The sequence below is a fragment of the Candoia aspera genome, chromosome 6, assembly GCF_035149785.1.
Source record: "Candoia aspera isolate rCanAsp1 chromosome 6, rCanAsp1.hap2, whole genome shotgun sequence".
Lineage (NCBI taxonomy): Eukaryota > Metazoa > Chordata > Lepidosauria > Squamata > Boidae > Candoia > Candoia aspera.
In genome coordinates this window covers 53,884,826-53,907,714 of record NC_086158.1, presented here as the reverse complement: position 1 = coordinate 53,907,714, position 22,889 = coordinate 53,884,826, and the positions used below count along the sequence as shown (strand labels likewise).

Here is a 22,889-nt window from a genome sequence, read left to right as displayed (position 1 = left end):
CCATCCACAGATAAGCCAAACCCAATTTTTGGGGGTGTATTTTGGCACTTTAAATTCTCAACTCATTTGTGAGTATATATAGTACTGGATATAAAAGATTAGATTCAAGAAATATGTAACTCAATTCATTTTTGAAAAGGTTATTTTTCTAATCAAAAAATAGCACGTTTGACAAAAAAATTTCGTAACATTTTACAAGAATAGACAACTTGTATTTCAATTTGATATATTATTAAATGAATATGTAACATTTAGTTGATTTATATCAATTTAGTATGTTAATTTTTGAGAAGTTTTCTATCTATTTTATTTTGTCTGTTTTGGAATCACAACTTCATAACTGGTTAGATGTATGTATATCACTGTTTTTTATTTGTTTTAGTATACTGTTCTTTCTGTACTTTTTTAAAAATTGCAGTAAAATTATTTTTAAAATGGAATATCTTGACAGTCTAATTAGCATAATTATCATTAATTAACAGTAGTTCACAAAATACCTTACTGGAACAAAAGACACATAGTTTCAATAGACTTTCTGCATCACACATTAACATGGTATTTTATCACTGCTAAGAAAACAAGTATTCTGAAGCCTTTCTAGGCTGAATGGCACCCCCAAAGAAAATGGATCTATCCAACATCTTATTTGCAACTGGATGGTTGTTTTATCATCAATGTGTAATGAAAGAAAAATTAAGCATTGTGTTATTTAAAAGAGAAGCTGTTATGCCTACTGAGCAGCTGTTATCACAATCTTGAGGCACAGGATCCAACCAAAAGTTGTAAAAGCCAAAACATGTTCATATGATAGAGGATCCTGAACAAAATGTCCAAAACACTTTGGTGTTTTTACTATAATAGCCTAACATCTACTCCTCTAGAAAATATTCCTTAATTGTTGCAAAAAGTGTCTTAGTAGCTAATATTATCAAACCCTGTTTTCATTAACTAATCTTCCGGCTACTTAGCTTTATCAAGCTTACCAAAATTACAGTAGTCCTTGAGTTATGACCACTCGTTCATCAACCGTTCAAAATTACAATGGCACTGAATGAGGGGGACTTACAGATGGTCCACAAAGTTGCAGCCGTCACAACATCCCCATGGTCATGTGATCGCAATCTGGGTGCTCGGGTGCCTGGCTCGTGATTACGACCTCACAGTGAGCTACGATCACATGATCACCATTTGCAACCTTCCCTGCCGGCTTCCCACAAGCAAAGTCAATGAGGAAGCTCTGTATTTTGTTCTTAGCTTAGCTTAAAGTCTTCTATCTTTGCGAGGTGCTTTGGTTCTTCTTTTGTTTGATGCTATCACTATCTGTTGCTCTAGATCCTTGTGGTTCCTTGTCTGTTTTCTCTGTTCCTTTTGAAGCATTCTTTTTTTTTTACTTGGGGATCTGCAAGTTGTTCTCCTTTACCCTTGTGGCTGGCAGACCACAGGTCTAACTGTTAAGGTACACAGGTCTTATGATTAATGCCCACATTTTTTGATGAAGGCTCATATTCTGAGTAAATCCTGGCTGCATTTGGGAGCCACATTATTCTTTCTCCTATCCTTCTAGTCTCCACTTCTATGTTAATCTTGGGCTCCTCATTCTATTTGTATTTTACCAAATATACATACTAGGTTATATTCTGTCCAACTAAAAGTATTATGTATTTTATTCCACATATATTTTCATCGTTCATTAATCTTCTCTGTAACTTGCACCTTTATACTATCTTGTGTTTCTGGGTTTCCTCTTTCTTATAATCTACTTACAACCTACTTACTACCTAGGTGGTAAGTAAGACCTCACTGTGTCTTCTTTTGGCCAGTACATTCTGGTCAACAGAAAAAAGAATTGCTTCCCCTGTATATGTTCAAGGTTAATCACATCTATTATTTTCATGTCAATTGCAAACACTGTCACACCATGATCATGTGTAACAGAAGGGAGTGGGGAGTGGAGTTGTAACTCAGAGCATGTACTGATAAAGGCATATCTATGTTCTTTGGGTATGTGCTGTTGGGAGTTGTATTTTGAATATGCTTTTATAAGTTATTGTCTGGTATATAAGCAAATCTTTGAGAGTCAGTTGAGAGTTGCCTCCCCTGGTCTGGGGACCCTGACTGGAGGAATCATCCCAACATGCATTGTCTGAATTTTGGATGTAACTATTTATAGCAACAGAATGTATCATCCTGCATAGCGCATAAGATTATAGTGTGTTTCTGTATTGTTGATCAGCAAGTGACCTGTATGGCTTGTGTTTGTCTTATGTGGCTTCTCTTTTGGCTCATGTATGTCTTGTTAAGTATATCAACATTCAACAGATACATAGCACTTGCAGCAAATTTCCTAAGCTGGAATTTAAGTAGATAGCTGATGGGCAGTTAGTAGGAAAACTGCTTAAAATAATTCCTGCACTAGCACAGGTTGAAAAATACCATCTGCTGCATTTAATATTTTTTCTCTTATTTTGCAAAAACGTTTAACTACTTCGTTCTGATTTCTGAAATGCAAATTGACTTCCTCAAATGAAGCAAATATATTGAAGACTCGGTGAAAGCTAATCACAAACATCAAGCGAAAACACAGGACCATTTGTTCTGATATATCTGCAAAATTATTTCACATTTGATTTTGCTTATATAGAAAAGCATACACCTAATCACCAATTCTCTACAGTTTTTCATGATCTAGAACATATGACACAAATGAGAGAGGGCAAACTAATTCCTTGCCCCAAACATTAGAATTAGCTTCTCCACACTGGTGTCTCTCACGCATGGCTTTACTTTCATATGCAAGTATTATCAAAATCCCATTAGTTATATGAAGGAATGTGCTACATTTGCAGGCACTGGGTAGGGCAGTAATTAGTTACCGATAATTGTACAGGCTGGTTTGGCCACTACTGAAAGTGAAGCCAAGGAGAAAGCCACACCTGCCCCCCTGATACTGACTGTCTTATTTTGGCACATTCCCTTTGTCCTTAAAAAAAAATCAAGATCTAGACTTAGAAAAAGGGGAGAAATCAATGTAGCCTACAACGGGTTTACGCTAAAACAGAACAGGAATTGTATGCAGCCGCAAGATTGCATTAATATGCAACCTTATATATCGATGGCAGGTTGAGTCAAGCCTACAACAGGATTACATTAAAACAGAATAGGAACTTTATGCAGCCCCAAGACTGAATTAATATGCAAACATATATATCCATGGCAGGTTAAGTCAAGGTTGAGGGCCCTGCCACTCTCAGCTATATTCTCTGAAGAACTAATATAATCAGAAGACTTGTTTTTCTTCTAAAGGAGGAGAAAGCCCTTTTCTCCTGGCATACCCTAACTGCCCAGAGTCCCCTTTTCGGGAGAGATGCACGGTGATAGAAATTTGAAAATTAAAAAAAAAAAAATACTGAGAAAGGAGCTACCTTTTTCTAAATGGAGGAGAAATTACACTTGCATGTGGAGAAAGATGAGGGAGTGGAGAATGTAGCTTTGGGAAGCAGCTTTTACTTGAGGATGAGCTATGTATGGTCAACGTGTTAGAGGTCCCTCATCCTTAGACAAGATATAGCAGAATTTTCAATTATCCTTTAGGAACAGGTCTCAGAGGTACCATGCACAGCTAGAGACACTGCCAACAGTAATTGAAAGAGTTATTATTATTCAATAAATGTATAGGCCGCCCATATCATATACACAACTCTGGCCGGAACATAGTTAAAACAGAATAAAAATAGTAAAAAGTAACCAAAGTTAAAAACAACAAAAATAGCAGCCAAGAAGACTTACAACCTCATCTATGAAATTTAATATATGAGCAATATGAATCATAAGGTAGAGTCACTCAGTTGCTAAAATCTACCTATGAGTATACATCTGAGCTGATATCCCGTAGAAGTTAATCAGTCAACACTAATTTCTTTAAGCTCTATGAAATCAAGATGCTCTGGAATGCAGCCCCTGCAATCATGCTGTTCCTTCCTAATGGCCTAAGTAAAGGTTACATTCCTACAGGCTGAAGAACTGTTCAGGCTTTCCTTCCAAGGTAGAAGGTCACAATTACCCAAGTAAATAAAACCAGAAGCAGTATTTATGAGCCAGTAATATCCTTCTCAGTGCAAGAACTCTCTCCTGCACAGAATGTTCTGCAATCATGCCTCCTATAGTACAGAAAGGGGAATCTACTGTGCTGATCACTAACCAGCCCATCCTGTCCGTCAAGAGCCTATGATGAGGTATACAACATGTGGCATCCAGGCTACATGTTGTTCCTCTCATAAAATTGCCACCAAATTGTTATTTTTAAGGCATTATTATTTTGGAGCTGGATGCTTGCTTTATTACTATTCCAGAAATTTATTAATATTTTATTTTAATTGTTACTAAAATATATACTGGGAGCCAAACTATGCCAACCATGGACCTTCTAACAAATTCATGACTTACTTTACTGACAACTTTCTCCTTCAGAGCATGGAAGAAAGCACAAGAGGATCTGCTATTTTTATCTTGATACTAATGACTAGGAAAAACCTAGTTAAGGAAGTAAAAATACCAGAAATAATGAAAAAATGTAATGCTGGATTTTAAAGAAACCGATAGTAATCAAAAAGGGTATCTTTGGCTTCAAGCAAGAAGTTCTTAATCAACTTAGCTCATGATCAGTAGGAATAAAAGGAAGGCTCACTGGGCACTGGAATCCCACCTAAAGAGAACTTCTTAAAATGTAAAATGTGGAAGTGACTTGATAACCTCACAAACTAGGATAAATTTGACAGACTTTGTAAAGCCAGAAGTACTCTATATCCCCAAGAATGCATGGAGAGTCTCAAGATTATTCTATCTAGACTCCAGTAGGATCCACCTGAATCAGTTGATAGGAAATACTCCGGCTTTAGAAATATGTATAAGTCACATGAAGAAGTTCATAAATTTGTTGGAATTTCCATTGTTGGAAGAGCTGTAGCAGAGCTAAAGAGCTGTTGCAGTTGCTGCTATTGCCATGGCAGTCATGGCTGGATCCTGTTGGATCCATGGTTGGGGAGATTCAGACCTTATTGGCTGTGGCATATTCTGAGCCATTTGCTGAGCTAGTTTTGTCTTCTGGGTTGCTACCTGCTTCTGCTACTGGAGAGGAGCACTGGTCAACAGGATCACAAGAAACTCAGTAACTATGGTCTATGTATAGGGAAATTTGAAATGGTTTCTTTTACCATAAAATTTAGAATAAAGCTGTTACTATCAAAAGGTTGCCGGGCCCTGACATAATTCTTTTTGTTGAGCTCAGAACTCTCATAGGAATTTAAAGATATAACTTCAATAGATGACTCTTCATTAGACATACAGTACAAACAATCTCAAGAGGCTGAAAAGCAGCTTCCAATTTAGACTATCTGTGCATAAAATCTAGTGTTATACATTTGAATACCCATAGGTTCAAATTTTAAACTTGCTTTTCCCTACTTTTTATAACAGACTGCTTGCATTCCATTTTCACATTGCACCTGGCCTTTATTTACAAATGGTTCTGTCTGATCCCAGGTTCTTTGTTTCCCATGATGCTTGCACAGCCTTCACAATAGTATCAAATGTATCTTTTAAAAGTACAGCTTAAGGAGACTGCAGAATCAGAAGAAATATTTGCAGAACACTTGGGAATGATTATTAATTTAGTATATATTCTGAGAAAATATGCTAGTGATTATAAGAATCTTTCAACCTGATCTATAATTACCTGAAAAATTTCACTGAAACTCATTCCCAGTTAAAAGGAATTTAACTGAGGATTGCAGCCCAACCCTTTTGGGTAGCAGACTCCAAACTAAATAAAGAAATTTTTCACATAAACAAGAGCTACCCACTAACTAGAAACCTTAGAAGTTGATGTCTGTTACTGATGAATGAGACCAAAACTAAGACCTGACCGATGAAGTCTGTCAGCTGCCCAAATCAATTTATCGATTGCAAAACATAATTCAGTTTTTCTTGTATTATAGGCATTTAGACTTATAGTCTTTAGATTCATAGGAATGTATTTTCAAAGGATTCTGATTTCTGCTGTCATCGGCACCTGCCATGTCAAGAAAACCCATCCTAATTCATATTTAGATAATCTGACATGCTTCAGATATTTTGGACTACAAACCTCATTAATCCTGAATATTGACCATACTAATGGAAACCAAAATACTAAGAGGGAACTAGATTCCATCTTTGCCCTAATTTGGAAAATTACCTTTCCTCAGAGTGAACATAATGGGGGATTTACCCCACTACCCTAACACAAAACAGACACTGTACATCATAAAGATGCACCTTAAACTATCCCCTTGGGGGAAAAGCCAGTTTTAAAGATCATCTGAAGGCTTGCTGAACTGAGGTGATCCACACCTCCAGCAGGATGTTATTCCAAAGGGCAGGCACTGTGGCATAAATTTTTTCATCAGATGCCCTTTCTATAGGATTTTACAAGGCAGGCAGAAATAATGGGGGAGAGGTGGACCCTCAGATAGCCAGGTCCTATGCCACAAAGAGCTTTACAGGAAATAACCAACACCTTGAAATGCACCCTGAAGCTCATCAGTAACCAGAAAAGCTCATAGCGGAAAGTTACATGGGTGAACTGAGGTGCACCCATATAGGTAGTCCTTGAGTTATGACTGCAGTTGGGATGGGAATTGCTGTCACTAAGTGATACAGTCATACAGCGCAATGTCACATGATTGCATCGCTTAGCTACAGCAATCCAGGCAGTTCCGGTTGTTGTCGTAACACCAGACGTGTGGGTCATTAAGCAGGAAGTGGAGAGAGTCCCATGTAAAGAGTGCAGGGGTGCCACAAGGGAGTGGGGGAGGACCTGGGAGGCCCAGGGCAGGCTGTGCATGAGTTGGGGGAGGGTGAGCTGCAGTGCAGCGCAAGCTCAGGAAGTCCAGGGAAAGAGCATGCGGTATGCATGCAAGCGTAGGGAGGCAAGGGAAAGAGAGCATGGGGTGCGTGCGAGTGCAGGGAGGCCAGAAAAAGAGAGTGCGGGGTGCGTGCATGTGTGCAAGTGCAGATAGGTGAGAAAAGAGGGCATGGGGTACATGCAAACAAAGGAGGGAAAGAGGACATGATGTGTGCGAGCAAAGAAAGGCTGGGGGTCAGGGAGACTTAACAGAGAGACTTGTGACCCTCCCTGCTGGCATCCCCATTGACTTTGCTTGTGGGAAGCCAGCAGGGAAGGTAGCAAATGGCGATCATGTGACTGCGGGATGCTGCAACCGTGGTAAGTGCAAGCTGGTTGCCAAGCGCCCAGATCACGATCACGTGACCGTGGGGGTGCTGGGATGGCTGGTACTTCACGGATCAGTCGTAATCACTGCCAATTCAGTGCCACTGTAACTTTGAATGGTTGCTGATTGAGTGGTTGTTAACTGAAGACCACCTGTATTCACAATGCTGTTTCTGGACTAGCTTTAGATTTGGAGTGGTCTTCAAGGACAGTCCTCTATAAAACCACATTGCAAAAATTCACATGTAAAGTGGCCATGGCATGATTGACCATGAAAATGGACTCCCAGTCTGGGAAAGGGCATAATTAGCACACCAGATAAATCTATGTGAAGACCTTCTTGCTGCCATCTGTGTTCATCCAGGAGCTTTGAGTGGAAGAGGACCTCCCAAACAGCACTCCAGCTCTGTCTGGGTAAGTGCTACACCATTCAGATCCAAAGATGGAAAATCTCTGGCACCAGAAGAATGATGCACCCACAGCCTTTGGTCTTCTCAGGGTTGAGTTTAAGCCTGTTCCTTCCCATCCAGACCAAAGCAGTCTCCAGGCACTGAGACAAGTGCTCAACAGCATATTTGGTCCACCAGAGGTCAAGATATACACCTGAATATCAACAGCATACTGATGATACCTCACCCTATGTCAACAGATGACCCGCAAATCAGTTTTATGTAGATATTAAAGAGGAAGGGTGAGAGCATCAAGTCCTGAGGCACCTCACAAACCAGGGGCTTAGGTTTGGATCCTGCTTTACCTGTCAACACCAGAGAAAGGAGGAGACCCTGGGAAGGTGGAGGAAGAAAAAGGACAGTTACAAAACATACCCTTCAGCCAAGGGAGAGGAGAGGAGGCATGGAAGAGAGACTCAAAGCAAATCAACCTTAATTATACTAGGTGTAATATGAGCAGGATAATTGCTCTGACAGGCTTTCAAAACTGTTACATTACCCTACTAGCCAATAACAAACCCAAGTGCTTCTTATTTCTGGAATTTGTTAGACTCACAGGACTTAGCATTCTATACCACGATAACAGTACTGAAAACTGTTGATAGATCAAGGAGGATCAGGAGGGCTGTACCACCCACATCTTAGCTCTGCCAAAGGTCATCAATACATATTATCAGTGCTGTCTCTGTACTATGGCCCAGCTGAAAACTGAAACAGATTTCAGATAATTCTCCAGGATCATCTAGAGTTGCAGTCCAGCCACCTTTCCAGCAACCTTCCTCAAAAAGGAAAGGCTGGTGACTGGATGAAAATTGTCCAGAACCATTAGGTTTCTTGAGGAGTGGACTTCTTGAAGAGTGGGCATACTGCTGCCTCCTTCAAGGCAAGCAGAATACTCCCTCTCTCAAGGAAGAGTTTATACTGCATGGAACCAACCACAGATTACTTCCCAGGAGGCCTCAACCAACCAGGAAGGATATATTGAACATGTGGCTAGACTAAGAGCTCCAAGAATCCTGTCCCTCAGGGGTCTCAAGATCAAAACACTGCTCAGGTAACAAGACAAGATCATGCTTTGGCTAACTCAACAGGACCTACCTAGTCAGAGTCTAAATCCCAATGGATCTGGGTGAATTTATCTGCCAGATGCCTAGAGTATTCCTCACAGTGGCCCTGTAGATATTCTTGTGACCTATCCCACTTCAGCAGGAAATGGGTCACTTTAAACAGGGCTGCTGGCTGGCCATTTGCAGACACGGTGAGTGGAAAAATAACTGCATTCTGCCACCTTTATTGTGATGATGTAATCCCTGTTATAGGCTCTTACACATGCTCAGTTTACTATTTGTCCTTCTCATGTCTCTTCTATTGTTTCTTCTTCCAAAGCTCCTTGGAAAACATAGGAACCCCATATGAACAAAGGAGAGGTTGCATAGGAGCAATCTGACCTAAGATCCTCATCACACAGCATTCCAGGTAGAGACCAAGGCCTCAGTCAAACTGTCTAGCAGTTCTCCAGGGAAAAAAAAGCAAGCTCCCTCTGAAATCCATCCAAGTCCATTAGTCACCTGGGGCAGACCAACCAAATAAGTCATACCTCCCTGCTGCGGACTTGAATCAGGTCCATGGTAGCCATGAATTCCTGAGCATATAAGACTCTACAGCATGAGGCAAGTTAAAATCTCCCAGAACTATCAATTTTGGAGACTCTACTGCCAGCTCAGTGATGGAGTCAAGCAGCTCAGTCAGGCATGTCACTGCACAGCATGGAGGCCAATGCAGCAGCAACAAACCTAACTGCTCCCTAGAAACCAAATTCAACCACAGGGTCTCATATCTGGTTATCTGTAGCACAGAGGCCCTGAAAGACATTATGGCTTCCCAGGTGACAACACCACCCCACCCTACCTATGACCTGAGACACCCCCTCTGAGCCCACCCAAGTCTCATTTATGCATGCCAGATCAACTGTCTCACCAACAATAAGGTAATGGATGAGGGGTGCCTTATTATATCTATCAGGTTAAATTATATAAAATTAAATAATAAAAGTCAACATTAAAAAAAAAACCCTTCCTCCCTATTTTATAATTTAAATTCACTGTATAGTTTCCAACTATCTATTTGGAATTTTAAGCAATTAAAAATATTCTCCTTTATTATTTTTTATAAAGCTCTGCCTTCTCAAGGAAGTCAGGATTTGTCCCTATAAATTTCACTCCTCCACTTCAGAAGTTGGACATTGTTAAAAACAATTTCACATAATATTGATATATATTTTTGAGAATAAATGTTCATTACAGTTGGAAAACCATAAAAATATAAGCAGATTCTCTTGTCTTTAAATGCAAGCTATTTAATCCTTGCATTATTTATATTATTTCCTGGAAACTGAAGACATTCAATAATTTTATCCAGTTTTCTGAGAAATCTCTGTCACTTTCACAATAGCCAAAGCTTGAACAACTAGCATGTGCCATACACTCTAGGCTGCGCAGAATTAGACAAAGCAATCAAAACCTTCATTTAAATTTGAACATTCTGATTATAAACAAAAGAAAAGTGGCACAATATTAAATATAAACAGAATAAAAGAGACAAGCTATTAAGATAGAAAATTTAAGCATTTTTAAAAAGCAAAGCAACTGGGAAATCAAAGGTCTTCACTTAATATCAAAGAGACAGTGAATAGGTGAGCCTTTTGAGAGAAGAATTCTACAGGTGGGATAACACTACTGAAAAACCTATTTCATCAATCAATGCTTAACCACATCTTAGACAGGAGAGAAACCTTTTCGAAGATCTCAAAACATATGCAAGAACATTTTCCTTGAGGAATCGAGTCCAAAACAATTGAGGAGTTTAAAGAGAAAGAACCAAATCTTGAATGATGCTCAAAAACAGACTGTAGCAGATGCTAAGTAATTGTATAATACATTCCAAAGTCTGCTACTAATTACAAGCTACATTCTAATCTAAACTGTAGCAGTCTTTAAAGGTAGACCTATAACATATTATAAAAGTCAATCTCAGATATTATAGATTTGCCATGCATTGACTATCCAAGTGTAGTTACAACTGATTAGGTACTCCATGTTTGATGAATATACTTTCATATTTTCCATCAAATTCAGATTTCAGGATGTTGTACAACAGAACAATATTTATCATAATTAAAGAGAGTAGCTAACAGGGCAGAACTACAATGTGATGTGCCTGCAGTCATCATGTCTCCCTGTTGGCTCATCACATGTGCAAATTTCCATGCCAAAATGCAAACAAATGCTATGTGCTAGTTTTGCTGAAAAAGGAGAGTACAGATAGTTTGGTTTTCATAGGAAAGCTTCTTATAGGAGGAGGAGGAGCTACAAATGTTGAACTGGCATCAGAGAAGACTCTGGGAAGGAGATAGCAGGAGAACTGAAAGGGAGGTAATGGTTGGCAAGATTGACTTAAACAGCTCCAGCTTTTGAAGATCTATGGTTTTAATCAGAATTATGTGGGCTAATAAACCTAAACTGGACTGGACAGTGGTACACTGCTGACCTTTTTTTTGGTACAAGAGAGCCACATGCAGAACTAGGTGAGATCCAAAGAGTCAGTGAAGGCTTGAAGAGGAGGTGGCACCAGAGAGACATGTTTACATGCTGCAGAAAGCCTTCGATGGGGCTGAACATGATAGAAGAAATTTTACCAGCCAGAGAGAAAGTTTACCTGCCAGCCTGACAGGTACAGTACAGAGATAACCTTGAACAAAGAATGTAAGAACTGTTAAGTAAATGTCAACTTAGCTCTTGGAAGAAAGGGGGCGGGGAGAAACTCCACCTTGATTCTGCTTAGCATAAGAGAGGCAAAAGGAAACTCTGTCAAGCTTTCAAGATTCCGTTATTATACCCTCCAACAATAGAGTTCCAGTAATCCTTGTGGCATTTATTTTCTGACCTGATCTACCCTGATGAGCTGACATTAATCTTGAAGGCTACACTACACTCTAATCAGAGAGACATCAAATCTTACTTTGGCTGTGGAGATGGCATCAAACACTCAAGGCACCCCACTGTCCACAGAACTTGCTGAAGCATTATTACAATACCAACAGCAAATGGATATACAAATAACAAGTTTGAACAATACAATGGTACAACTAGCACAGCATTTGGGACAAGATTTGCTTAAGCCAGGAGGTCAACAGCCTGAAGTCCAACCAATACTTCTTTACTCTCATGGAAGTCTGCCAGAGAAGTCTGATGGAGCGCACGTTCAATTTCTGACTTTCACAGATCATTGTGAATTACTTACAGTGTGTCAGCTAGTAGAATTTCCTGCAGATCGCTCCAGGGTGACTTTTGTTGTAAGTATGCTGAAAGAAGGGACAACCAAATGGGCTGTGCCCCTAATTCAAGGCTATGATCCACCAGAACTTCACACACAGATTTAGAACTGCATTTTGTGATTCTGCTAGAAGAGCAACAGCAAATCGAGAGATCTGCAAGTTGAAACTGGGCAACCTCAGACTTCATATTAGATTTTCAGTTATATGCCACAAATGTGGAGTAGAATGATTTTCCTCTAATTGACCAGCTTCGGGGAGGACTTGCTGATGGACTAAGAGATGAATTAGTGAGACAAAGCATTTTCACCATTTGTATGTTCTCTTGACCATGGACTTTGGCAATAGTTTTGAAGTTCATTCCAGAGTTATCAACATTGGTAGCCCTTTTTTGAAGTCCTTAGAGAACTCTTTTAATTGGGGCACGATTTACTTGCATTAATCTGGGTCATAAAGAGCAGAGTTTGATAGTAACAACCTTTGGAGTTGTTGTTGTTGTTTTTAATATAACAGAGAACCCTTTAGCTTACACCAATCATATCATTGTCTAGAACACCCAATTTATTTCATCAAGAGAAATGGTTATCTCTGGGCTTCACGTATTTTTTCCAACAAAGTATATTGGACAAGGCACAGTAAACTGTTTTGGGTGTTGTCCATTTAACAGAATCTATTAATGGGATCTAGATGAATCCCTGATCACATTTGTAGGTAACAGTAGTGTAGGATTACAAATACTTCTAAAGAGTTCACACCACTCTTTTTTTTTAATTGCTATAATCAATATATATACTTGAGGGGCAAAGCCTTTATAAAATGAGGATAAGTTATAGCTCTCCATCAATCAATTTATTTTTTGTTACATGGGATTTGGAATCAAATTCTGTCTTTTCATGTACTTACAATATCTTTAAGTTGTTTTTAATCAGAACACATACTGCCAAGAAAAAAGTGTCATAATCAATTATACTCAAAACTTCAAGCTGGTGGAAATCCAACATTAACATTGCATTCTTCAGTACAGATCAGTCCAAGTTGAAACAGTCCTGTAAACAGCAGGAATACTTCATGACGTGTAATCAATGATAAATTGTCTATAAACAAATGTGTTTTTTCCCCATACTATCGGGCATAAATACCTTTTTCCAGAAATTCTAAGCATCTTTTTTAAATTTTTAAAGAAAATATACTGTTTCTCTTTCAATATAAACAGTATTTCCACTAAACCCATTACAGCTTTAGATATACAAACTACTGCCACAAGTGATAAACATTTATAATTAGATTTTAAAGTAACTTTGATGTCACTTAGAGTTTTGCCTAAATGAATTACTTGAAAATCAACAGGCCTCCAACATAATGTACTGTGGAAAGAGCATGACTAGCTTTAGTTTTCAAAGAACTGAACTTTTACTTTAGCTGAATTACTGTGAAGTACCTTGTGGTCATCAGTCTAACATGAAAAAGTTAACTCAGTCCTCCAAAACCTATTGAAGGAAAGGACCACATTGATAAATTAAAAATAACTGGGCTGCAAAGGAATACCTGCCACAAGAATCAGCTGTTTGGCAGATAGCAGAGTGGAGTAGCCCTGGAGAAGGCAGCATCGGTGGGGCCTGGAGGCATTGGAGGTGCTTGGCACCATGACTTTCAGGGCAGTGGCAGATCCTTCCTGGCAGCGGTGTTTGATGCCGATGAATTTATTGAGTTTTTAAAAAAACACTGGCAGGGTACGTAACTCCTCCTCATGTGAGAAGGAGGCTGCATATTGTACAGGCCTCGGTAACTCATCCTCACGTGAGAAGGCAGACTAAAAACAACAACTATTACACTGGAATTCTTTCTGTCACAATAATTGATTTTAGCTGTATGGGTCATAGCTTCAAACCACACATTCTTTCTTAAGTATTACCTTCCTTGCCCAACTGGGAATCTTACTGACTAGATACATGCTTCACAATAAGTACTACAGCAGTATTGCTTCAATGGAACCTAGTCATTTTTTACCTCTAGGTCTCTGCAAGGTTGTGTGGTCAAAAGCTGCATCTTAGAAGGCCCATCTGTCTAGTGACTGACAAAAGGACTAGGCCAGGTCTTTTAGCAGTACCCCAAATCTCCTAGGGCTACCAACACAGCTTTCCAGCCATGGCTGCCACAACAGGCAGCAAAGGAGTCAGGCAAAGGAAAGACTGCCTACAGAAATTGCTTGCTTTTTCTCCCCCCCCACCCCCCACTTGCAGAGCAGAGCAGAGAGAATGGAGAGAGATTTCAAGAGAGTACTGTAAGCTGTTTGCATAGCACACCCGCAGCACCCAGCCCCTGGCTGCCGGCACAATCGCACTGCTATGTACACAGTCAACTTACTTTCTTGCAATCTATTTCTCTCCAGTCAATCTGCCCTGCAAGGGGGAAAAAATGAAAGAACCACAGGTCAGGAACAGGACAACACATACTAACTGTACTGGTGATCACATGGGCAATCAAGGCCAATTCCATTCTCCAATGGAATCCTTGACTGAACTGACAGACCTGACCTCAAGAGTTGTTGAAGACTCCCAGATTTACAGCGCTGGGGAGAATTTCTGTATTCACTTTGAGCCAAGTTCATCTGGAGTGGCTCACAAGTTCATATTAGCCACAACAACTATGGGCCTACCACGGTAGATCACTGGGCCAAAATATGATGCATGTCACATGCTGACTTTGCATTTTGTTCTGTGAGTAGAGACACCTCAGATTTTCCTAGTGGCATGGATAGATCACTATCTAGTTAAGGTCAGATTAATGGCTACACCTCAATTCTGTAGGGGTAGTGAACTTATCAGAATGTTTCATTCAAAAAAGTTAGTGGATCCAACCAGAGTTCAAGAGGACTTGGAAAAGTTTGGGGCTAGTTCAATATCTTTGTTGACAGGGAACTTGGAATGCACTCTGTGAGTTGTGGGGCTTAACATCTTTGTTTTTTTAAAGGCACTTAAAATATATATTTTCATACAATTTTAACTGCTGATTTTAACTGTTAATTCCAATTATTAATTTTACTTATTTGGTTTATTTGCTATTTTAACTGTTTTTAATGTCTCATTATTTTATTATTATAAACTACTGAAGTAACTGGTAGAATAGTAAATTGGATCCAGACTAAAAAGGGGTCTAGCCACCCCCTAAGTATCTTCCCCAGGATAAGCAATAGTTGCCCAATGCCTTTGGGTCCACATCAGTGCAAGTGAGAAATAGGTGATCAATAGTTTAAGATCTAAGTCACATCTAACTGCCTCCTGGAGTGTGGCTGACATGATTCACTTGTACAATGATGTACTCAGCACAATCTGGACTTGTTCAGCCATTTCTCCTCTCTATAGTCAATTTTAATCAGTTGTGATAAATAAGGATCAAGTACAGATTTGCTGCTACTAGGCACCCTGTCCGCATCCTCAGGCTACAAGTGAAATCAATTCTTCAAAGCTGGGACAAATGACACACTAAATATCACACTCAAGTTTGTTCAAAATCTGATACAGCAGGTCCCCGGTTTAAGAATGTCCTGATTTACGGATGACTCCTAGTTAAGAACATACTGCCATGAAGACTATTACATTAAAAATTCAAGTTAAGTACAATGTTTCGGGTTAAATACACTATATTACTTTGTGTATTACTATGTTTAAGATGTTTTAGTGTATTTGGAAGTGTTTAAGTGTTTTATATGCTGAGAATGGTAAAATATATACTATATACTAAGACCATCATTTGACTAACTGATAATAAATAACCATTCCAACTTACATACAAATTTGACTTAAGGACAAACTATCCTAACAGCCAGGAACCACGCTGAGACAAGGAATAGGTCTCTAGTGTTTTATTACTGCTACATAACAAAAAATCCTAACAAACTGAAGAAGCGTGGGAAAAACCCAGACATATAAACCCCAAAGGCTAAGGCGGACCCAATCTGTGTCTCTTTGAATGGATACCTAATTCCTCAGTACTACGCATGCGCTTTACAGCCTGGATGGGAGCCCCCTGCTCGCCATCCTTACTCATGACACAAACTTACAAATGGAACTCATTCTTAAAACTGCTACATTTAAGTTAACATGGGGATGAATAATTTTACCTTTAAATTGTTCACTAAATTTAATGTCAGAGTTGGTGCTCATACCCAACTGAACCCAATCCTCAGGTCAGACATCAACAGCCATAATCAAAATAGCTCTGCTGGACAACTACTTACCATTGCCATTGGGGCAGTAAAGTAAGCAATAGGCATAAAGTGCTATAGTGCATGTTTAGTTGCCCTCATGATGAGATCTCCATCATTTACACACATCGTCCAGCCTATACCCACAGCCAGGTTCTCCTGAATATTAGAATCAGTATTGGTTCTGACTGAAGCAGGAGAGGAAAATCATGAGAAATTCTATCAACATACTCATTTCCCCATTTTAACACATAATACTGTAATGACACTGACATCAACAGCTTTAATTATTGGAAAATCCCTCAAAGCATTTAAGATTCCATATACTTCCTTGGGCAGGGCTATCTAATTCACATTATAAAGCGACTGAGGCGTTAAGTCCAAATCTAATCAGGAAGTGATCTCACCATTATTTGAACCTTTTCTACCTTCAGACCACCTTTACACACAGGTAAAAGTTAGGCCAAATGTTTGTCCTGCCTTATGTGTGAAATAGGTCCAAAGACGGTTCAGGAGAGCCCCACTGTTACCAATGGAGCTATGAAGTCAATCCCATAGCATCCTCAATGTAAATGGCAAAATCTCCTAACAACAGTTCTGAGGTTCACGCACCATTCTTGAATACACTGCAGCTAGAACCCAGATATAGAGTAAGTTATTTTATAAATAAGCAATTCCCCCACAATTGTCCCTATGGCTTGTTACTATGTGCAGGCCCTCAAACCAGTTGGTTCCGATCATGAAAATCCAGACAAGGAAACTCACTAAGTGATTTTGGATTAGACACTGTATTTCAACTGTACTTTGCTTGGTTGTGCAGAAATGTCAGAGTTCATGCCAGGATGGCAAAAAATTTCCTCTCTTGAGACACTTCATCCTAAATTCAGGAACCTGTTTGTTGCTGTTTTATTGTAAAGACAGAAGGCACATATGAGCAAAATGTGTAACTTCTGTAGACCACAGAAGTTTCCTCTCTATATATGTCTGCTCCGGGGTTTAAATTCTGTATCTTTTCCTCCAGCCTTTTTGAGTCAATGAAAATTTGGTCATACTTCTTCTAGGCTTGAGATTGGAAAACATCTGCTCAATATTTACATAAAACTTCTGTCTAACTTAAGAAACACTGATTTTTATCTATTTAGTTTCAGCTCATGCAGGAGTATTAATACATTGCTTAAAGTTTTGGAGGAAAGGCAGAATAGACTATTAGAAAAAAATAGTACTACCCCCTGGCAAGAATACTAAAACTGTTATTAACCACATAAATGCATTATAAATCACAGCTAAACCTTTCAGCCTTTCTTGGTGTGTAACAAAAACTTGGGAGGCAGGGCTCGGTAACACCAGCTACTCCTAGTTCTCCAACCTAGATTTGGGGTTATTGAGGAAGTCAGCTTGGCTTCCTAATCCCTAACTAAGTAATGGATTGAGTTTATTATGAACTAGCCTTGTTTCATTGTTACACCACTGTGCTGGAAGATAACATGACAAAGTTACCCATTTCCCAAGATAATAAATCCTTATAAGCAAAGAATTTAGCACTAAGAGCAAGCATGAACAGAACTGAGCAAGATTTAATATGTCATGATAGTATAAACATAAAGGTATTTCAAAATGTATATGAATCATTTTAAAGGGCACCATTTCTTTCTAATATGCCGTCTGCACATATATTATGATAGAATCATAAATGACAAATGAAAATCCTTTAACTGCCAGCTGTAAGATTATCTGCTGACCCTAGCACATTGTAGGGGAAATTATCAGTGCTCCTTGTCTGGCAAGCTGTCTTACAATTCCACTTGAAGCTGCCTCAGAGTATACAAACCACCTACACCAAAAGGACATCTCATACAAAAATGTGTAAGTTACACATACCAGTAATTTCACTGCAAGCATACAGTTGCTGGGAAACCATTTGAAAACACATCAGAATTAACATGTACAGTTATGTGACTTCAGGCATTTCTGAACAGCTATCTATTACATTTCTCATTTTAAGTAGTCTCTGACACAGAAGAATAATCTGATAATATAACCATGGGAAAAAATTAAAGATTTCTTGAATAATACAATGTAAGTAAAATTACTATGTTATATACTGCCCAGGAAAAATGTACTAGGGATTTGAGTGCTAAGTGGTTTTTTTGTAGTTTGCAAAATGACAATACTATTGCATTTAGTTTAGTTTAAATACACCTGCCAGAACCATAGTAACATACTGAGGTTTGTGGCAGGATGGAAGAAGTACTGTTCTGCTTATGGATGTCATATTTAGCCATTTTGCAAATCACAGGTTTGCTTCTCAGCCATCTGAGGGTGACATGTGGTGCTCAAGGAGCCCATTTGTCATATGATATTTTATGATTAAGCTTGATTTGTGAATGCATCCAAAGCTGAAAGATTGCAATTTCCCCCTCTTTTTTAAAAAAGAGAAAGGGACCTGTTGATCCGATAATCTCATTTTAGTTTTTAAGAGAGAATATTAGAACCATATTTATGATATTATAATTTCAAGACCTATTCACAAGATTATCCATTTGTGTCCATTTTCTCCAACAGCTATTATCAATTCTGATCCAACCTAAATGTTATTTCTATCAATTTTTAACTTTTTTTTTAAGATGGTACAAATTACAGTGTATATAATAACCATTAGCAATTATCTTTCTGGATGTAAGCCATCAAATTAACTATATACAAAGTCAGAGTAAAAGAATTATGAAACAAAACTACAAGAAACATACACCCACAAATATAAAGCTCCCACAAGTTAGTGCATTGAGGTATGATTTCAGAAATTATATGCTTATGTGAAGGATCATTGACAATCCTAAAAAACCAACTTAATACTATAAGGTTTTTCATTCTACATTTACAAACTGAAAAAAAATGGTAACAAGCAGCAGTTCTACATGCATCTTAACACATTAACAAACTTTACTTCTAATCTTGACTCACAGAACATAAAAAGAATTATGTTTAAAAACTATTAAAATGTGTAGTATTATGCTTGTAATTTTGGAATTGTTTCTCCATTTTTATTTTATTGCAAAATACTCAATGCAAATTCTTACCCTGAAATTGTTGCTTTGTAAACTACTCTTTATAAATGATCACTGCCTGTTCATTTCACTTGTTAAATCAAAAGAATCTCAATAGATTAATAGTTAAGGCACCAGACTAGAAACCAGGAGACAGTGAGTTCTAGTCCTGCCTTAGGCACGAAGCCAGCTGGGTGACCTTGTGCCAGTCACTCTTTTCAACCCCAGGAAAAAAGGCAATGGCAAACCACTTCCAAAAATCTTGCCAAGAAACCCCAGGCAGTTTCCAAGAATCAGCACTGACTCAGTGAAACAAACAAACAAACAAAATCACAAACCAAAATTAATCCATCTGACATACATATATTAAATAATTTATTTTGTTACTTATTTGTTTACTTCTCAAGATAAAACAACACCAGTTTTAATTAATGGATTTTCAAAATTCAGCTTCACTAAAATACAGTCATGAACATGTTTTTTTTAAAGCCCTTGATAGGACTTCACTAGAAATCCAGATATCACTGAAGAATTTTTATTTAAGATAGGGCTAAATATATTATATAACTTCTAACACAATTTAAAGTAAGTTAAAGTACAAAATTAAAATCAAGGCAAAATACAAAGAGCAATATTTTTCCTACTGAAAATTACAAAGAACTAAAGTCAATTTTGGAACTGCCCAAGTTATCATTAATCAGTATGTTTCATAACTCAGACCATGAGGTGAAGTTAAAATAGGCTATAAACTATAACTACTATTTTCTGCAAAAGCACCATTGGTTATGTACGTACTAAAAATAATTACTTCAAAGTCCACCTCAAGCTATATTTTGAAATTTGTGTGATATTGAACTTTTGAACTTGAACTTTCTTAAATACAAATGATTATTTTTAAAATATATATACAGCATGTATTTATAGTTAGCAATAGGTGTAATATTATAGGTATTTGTTTATTTATTTCAAAATTCTGTTATTTATAAGACTATAATTATATACATTTCAAAATTTAAATTGACAATGTTGTAAAAAACTGCTACTAAGTATCCCAAGCAAATCTCACGAAAGAACTACATTGAAATTGAAAAAGAATGATAAATCTCTGAAAGGAGGTCTGGTGTTAAAAACTGTTCGTCTTAAACAACTGGCATTCAAAACTCCTAAAATAATTTATTCTTTTTTCAGCCTTCTATAAGATGAGATACAAATGATCACTCCCAGATTCCTTAAGTGTCATCATCTGAGATTATTATATATGTTATAGGTGGATATAGGTGGAAACAGTACACTGATCAGCAAAATGATCTGCAATAATTAACCCATACACAATGCAGAAATCCTGGACAATAAGTAACATGCTTGCTAGGACAACTGAAAATCAAGTTGATGAAGAAATGCAACATGAAAACTTATACAGCTTTCTACAAGTAACACAGCAACATGCCTAATATTAGAGGAAAAATAAAAATAAGCCTTTTTGTCTCTTGCAAAAAATAGTGCATTAATAACAAAGATGCTAGCATAAATCATATTTTACTACAATTAATAAAGAACAAACATGTCAACTTGTGCCATCCTTCCTCAATCTGATGCCCTACCCCCACGGTCCCCACATTTACCCCTCCAACCTATCTGCTATTCATAAACACAGCCCACCAGCATCCTCCCCAATTTTCTCTCCTCCAGCCCGACCTCATATATGCCATTTACTAATGATCATGCACTTTAACTTCCCCTGACCAGAAAGGATATGCGTGCTTGGTGGCAGTGTCTTTTCCTAAATGCTAAAGTGCCACTGAGCTCCAACTATGCCTACTCTTAGTGTCAAGTCTGGAATTACAATGACCGTAGCCTAGTCGTGGCAGGGACTGGGGAGTTATAGTCCAAGACAACTGGAGAGAGGGGATAGAGAAGCCTACCCAGTTACCTCACACTATATATGTCGTTTAAACCCAAATAATCCAACTCTCAGCCGTCTCGACACCCTGCTAGTAAACGCTGCGTTTGGGGTTTCCTGCTTCTTCTCGCAACCATCTCCTCCATTGCTGCTGCTGCTCTTTCTGCCTATGCCTCTTAAGCCCAGCCCCTGCCTTCTGTCAGCAGCCACCGCCTCCTAGCCCAGGCTGGATCGGAGGCTTCTCCACCTACAAACCTGCAGCGGCCAGGAACGCAAAGCGGCAGCTCGCACGCGGAACAACACATTCCTCCACGACCACCACCTCTCCAGCCCTCTCCACCTACACTCCGCCCACAACCTGAATTTCAGCCCGGGGTTGCCCCTTGCAGCCGCCGCTTCTTCCCGCTGGCCCGACCTTTTCCGCATCGACCTGGGCTCCACCTCGGGGCACAGGTGCAGAGCCTCCCACTCCAAAGCAGAAGGGCCCCGCCGTCCCTTTTTCTCCCCCTTTCCCCACCCCCTGCCTCGCTTTCGCTTCCCTCCAGCCCAAAGATCGCCCAACTCCTTTTTCCTCCTGGCCCTAGCCAGGAGTCGCGGGCAGCCGCGTCCGCCTAACCTTTCCAGCCCGGGCGAGGGCCGAGCCCATTGTCTCCTTTCGTTCCAGGCCCAGCCTTGGAGACCCTCCCAGCATCCACGAATCGCTCGCTCCCCGCGCACCCGCGGCTTCCCCTCCGTCCTCGCCTGAGCTTTGCAGCCGAGTGGTGGGTCGGGTTCGGCCGTGTCGCCCCAGACATCCCTCAGCTCCGCACCTCGGGCCCAAACTCTCCCCCTCTTCGGCTCTCTCCCGCAATCGCTTCACGTCCCCCAGTCCCCTCCCGTCCGCCCCAAGCTGCTAATCCGCCAGACTCGCCTCGCCTCCCCTCCACGAGTCCTCCCGCCCCCTGCCTGCCTCCAAACATCCCAGCCCTTCCAACAGCCTTACCCCCAGACTGCCTTCTCCGGCGTTTCCTCCCTACTTCGCTTGCTCGCCCCACATTCCAGCCGCAGCCGGAGAGCTACTCCCTTCGGCGTACGCGCCTACCGCAGGCCTCTTCCCACTGCCCAACCCCTCCTTACCAAGGAGGCTCCAGTTTTTCCTGCCGGCCACCGTCACCGCGTACCAAGCCACTCGTCACGGGACTCCCTACCCACAGACCTCCACGGAATCATAGAGAACGAAGGCAGCTGGAGAAGCCGCGCGCCGGCATTACAAGCCGCCATATTGGTTAGGGGCGGAAAAGGCGTAGTTGTTCGTGGCAACGGACGAGCACAACCGGGGAGATTATGAGAGGAAAACGTCAAAAGAGGAAGACTAGTGGCGGGTGATAATGTGTGTGCGAAGAAAACTTTTTCACTAGAAGTGGCAAACATGGAAAATAATAATAAATATTTGTCGACTATATCCTAAAGATCAACCTGATGCCAAAATACTTTTCTCCCTTGGATCCCCCTGAAAAGGAATATTTATCGCACAAAGCCGCCAAGATAGTCATGCCAAATGCAAGCTAATAACGCCCTCGGCTAATGCCAGTAAAGGCCAGGTGCCCGTCGTCCCGTGCCCGTCGTCAGGCGGCCTCCGCTTTGGTAGGACTGGGGAGCCGAGCCCGGGGCTCTCGAGCGCCATGTTAGGCGGAGTGAACAGCACCGCTCCGTCTG

At 39.8% G+C, this 22,889-nt stretch overlaps 1 protein-coding gene across 2 annotated transcripts in view; it reads right to left on the bottom strand.

The window, feature by feature from the left end:
• SHOC2 (SHOC2 leucine rich repeat scaffold protein) overlaps positions 1 to 22,408 on the bottom strand; it is a 72,985-nt gene extending 50,577 nt beyond the window's left edge. The window contains exon 1 of one of the 2 annotated variants that reach the window (XM_063307145.1): positions 22,311 to 22,408. The gene's annotated coding sequence lies outside the window, so the exon portion shown is untranslated. The other variant, XM_063307144.1, reaches the window with a different exon arrangement.
• Positions 22,409 to 22,889: the final 481 nt, after the last annotated feature.